Source organism: Lutra lutra, chromosome 1 (genome assembly GCF_902655055.1).
Source record: "Lutra lutra chromosome 1, mLutLut1.2, whole genome shotgun sequence".
NCBI lineage: Eukaryota > Metazoa > Chordata > Mammalia > Carnivora > Mustelidae > Lutra > Lutra lutra.
Window position 1 is genome coordinate 41,117,606 of NC_062278.1, and position 4,190 is coordinate 41,121,795.

Sequence of the window (4,190 nt, forward strand, 5' to 3'; positions counted from 1 at the left end):
AATTGTCATTTTTTTCTACTGATTTGTTTTCAGATTAAGATCCAGTGAAACTGGGGCGCCTGGGTGGCTCAGTGGGTTAAGCCGCTGCCTTCGGCTCAGGTCATGATCTCAGGGTCCTGGGATCGAGTCCCACATCGGGCTCTCTGCTCAGCAAGAAGCCTGCTTCCCTCTCTCTCTCTGCCTGCCTCTCTGTCTACTTGTGATCTCTCTCTGTCAAATAAATAAATAAAATCTTTAAAAAAAAAAATCCAGTGAAACTGCATAAATTGTAATTGGTTGATATGCCTCTTTTTTTTTTAGTTTTATTAATTTGTTCTATTTTTTTATTTTATTTTATTTCTTTTCAGTGTTCCACAATTCATTGTTTATGCACCACACTCAGTGCTCCATGCAATACGTGCCCTCCATACAAATTTTATTTTTCAAGTGAAAAATAAGTAAATGTGTTTACCATAGGCAAAGGCTCTTTCTAAATATATCTAAATATATGTCAACCCTTGAAGAATACAAAGGTCAGGGGCACTGACTCTTACACAGTCAAAAATCAGGTATAATTTTTGACTCTCTCAAAACTTAACTACTAATAAACTACTATTGACTGGAAACCTTTTTGATAACATAGTCAATTAACACATATTTAGTATGTTATATGTGTTATATACTGCATTCTAACAATAGAATAAGCTAGAGAAAAGAAAAAGTTATTTTAAAAATATCGTAAGAGAAAATGTATTTACAGTACCATATTGTGTTTACCAGGGGAAAAAAAAAATCCACATTAAGTGGACCTGTGCAGTTCAAACCTGGGTTGGTTAAGGGTCAACAGTATCTTCAATAAAATTCCCTACATTATTAGATCTATTCACAGAAACAAATTGCCTTCCAAGTCAATATTAAGCACTAGCCCTGCTGTTTTAAAATATACGCAGAAAAAAAAAAAATGGGATTCCTATTGACAGAGCTCTACAACATCAGCCCTAGCTGAGATTCTGGAAGGTGTTAGGTCCCTAACAGTGAAGTCATTGTGATCTAAGCACTATTGCAGCTCATGGCCAACTCAGGTTCCATGCATAGATTTTCACAAATTAATTTTCCAAGCATGAATTGTATTCTGGCAGTTCTTTTCAGATACATAGCAAGAGAATGAAATTAGTGTGTAAGGATTTTGTGTGGGGACCCTGGGGGAGAAGAAAGATGGATATTGTATGCCACATCATTTAATCCCATTATCTCATTTTATATCCTGGTTACTTGGGTTCATTCAGAAGCTAATAATCATGTTTGTTAAAACAGAATATTTAATTGCTATGAGTGTGACATCTGAGAGAATGCCCAGTATGGCAAAACCTTGGCAGATCACAATGACCTAAACTCTACTTTCACTCCTATTTCAAGGGTATATTGATCGGATTGAGCCCTTACATGTTAAGGGGAAATGGACTTGGCAAGAAAGAGAGGCAAAGATTGAATGATGCTCTCTGAATGCAGATTGTCTCAGTAGCACAAGGAAAATTTATTTTTAGCTGGAAAATTTCAATGTTGAAAGTCATAACTAGAACTATTTTATTAAACATAAGTGCTTATTAATAATCTCTATGCAGTATCTTTTTTTACAGAGCTGAAGGCTTTTTTTTTTTTTTTTTTTTTTTTTTTTTTTGCTCACACCTTCTCAGTCCATTAGGTAGAGCCACTAAGGGAATCATCTGTTTTAGTGACTTTTTTGGTCCTCTTTATTGAGAACTATAATTATGTCTTCCTACCTCCCCCCAAGCATATGAAATAGAACAATTTCTTCATCTAAAGTAAAGTGGTGAAATTATATGTCCACTCTTTCATTATATATATATATTTCATTATATTTATAAAGAGTACATGATTTAATTCCAGAACCTCAAAGTATTTTTTTATCACTTTGCTGAAAAATGACCAACTAAAATACCAAACCAGGCATGTAATCAAAAGCATTTTTTTTTAAATGTATCACTTTGGGTGCCTGGGTGGCTCAGTGGGTTAAAGCCTCTGCCTTTGGCTGAGGTCATGATCCCAGGGTCCTGGGATCGAGCCCTGCATCGGGCTCTCTGCTCAGCAGAGAGCCTGCTTCCTCCTCTCTCTCTCCCTGCCTGCCTCTCTGCCTACTTGTAATCTCTGTCTGTCAAATAAATAAATAAAATATTTAAAAAAATAAAATAAAATAAAATAAAATAAATAAATAAACAAATAAATAAAATGGATCACTCCTTAGTTTTTATTTGTGAACACTCACTAAGGACATTTGGAGAGTGATGATATGCCAGTTGTGTTGGTAGTGGTGTATTTGTTTGTTTTGCATAGAAATTACATTTCAGGGCACCTGGTTGGCTCAGTGAGCTAAAGCCTCTGCCTTCGGCTCAGGTCATGATCCCAGGGTTCTGGAATCGAGCCCCACATTGGGCTCTCTCCTCAGCAGGGAGACTGCTTCCTCCTCTCTCTCTACCTGCTTCTCTGCCTACTTGTCTGTCAAATAAATAAAATCGTTGGGAAAAAAAATTACATTTCAGTAAGCAGCAAGACATCAATAAAAATTTGAAGGAAGTGTTCTTGACTTCCTAATATAATATTTCCCAAATTCTCAAATACCCTGGAAAATAGATATATTACTTTCTCCAGGAAAATTTCTGAAGTCTTATTCTCTTAATGTAAATAGTAGAGGGTTTCAGGGAATTGACAAAGTTATTGATAACGCATTTATTATATTATATTTCTTCCTTTTAAACTCTGCTACCCATGATTCTGCCTACCTTCTCCACCTGTGACTCCCAATACCTTTCTAAGAATGTCTCCCTTTTTATAATTTAATTTTTCTGCAGAAAGACTCTGTCTTCACTATCCCTTCAGGAGCCTTGTTCATCAAGTACAAATATGAGAAACAGTTCTAAGGAGGAGTGAATGGGATCTAATGACTTATTTGCTATTGGGGGCAAGGGAGATGACAGCATTTAGATAAGTAGAATCAGAAACCTTTGGTTACCAGCAGAAATGGAGGTAATATATTTATTTATTCCTTACAAGTAAGGATCATTGCTGCACAGTTTCCTTATTGAAATGTTTGCTGCCAGCTTGAGACCCAGAACATTTACTGGGGTTTCTGTCATTCTTCCCCAACAATTAAGAAACTGAGAGTGAGAAATCAGTAGCTTCCTAACCACCCATTCCAAGATTCCATCTGTTTTAGATACCTTTTCTTCTTTGTTTGCCAAAATAGTTTAGATTTTTTTTTCTATCCATGCTGCCTCACCTAAAAGTAGATCTTTCCTTCAGATCCCAGTTATATAATCGAAACTGGAAACTTGAAAGCTTTGCACTGGAAAGCGTTATCTTCTTTGAAATATACTTATGCCTGAAGTGTTTAGAAAAATGGCATTTCTTGTTCATGACTCATGAGCTCCATCCACTATGATGCCAGACATCATAGTAGTGCTGAGGGGTTCCAAGGCAACTAAACCAAGAAGACTTCCCTTCCCCCAAAAGCTTACAAGGTACATGTGCAAAACAATAAAGCCACATAGTATGGCAGGTATATAGTAAAGGGGAAGAGAGAAGTGTTCAAGGAATCAACAAATTCTACCTAGGAAATAAGGCATCACAAATGACTTCATAGAGCTATACCTCCACCCACTTTTGAATAAATAATAGGAGTTTGCATTTCCTGCAAAGAGAGTAGGTCAGTATAGGTAAAGATGCAATAAACAGACTGATGTGTTCAGGGAATGTCAAACAAAACAGCATGTATAAAACTACAGTGCAGACAAGTATTCTACAAGAGATAAAAATAGATAGGCAAGCAGGATGCCCTTTACAGAAGATTTATATTTCTAGGGACATTGTGATTGCTTGTTCTACACCCACCCACAGCCTCTTTATTACATGACAGCTATGTAGTCTGAGTGGGGTTCACTCCAGTCCAAGTTCAGAGGTGGGTCATGATGGATTTCAACCACCAGGGTCATTCCACACCCCTTGTTATTATGGTTGGTTCACTGAGAGACACTAACCAAGGTCTAAATGAGTCAATATACTGCAATTACCTAAGGGATTTTTTCAAAGAAGGCTCAGTCAGCACAAAGCTAAAAGCCATTTTTTAAAAATTCATGAGAACTGACTGGAACTACCCTTCCTCTGAAGAAGGAAGCTCCTTGTCTCATTTGCAGCTA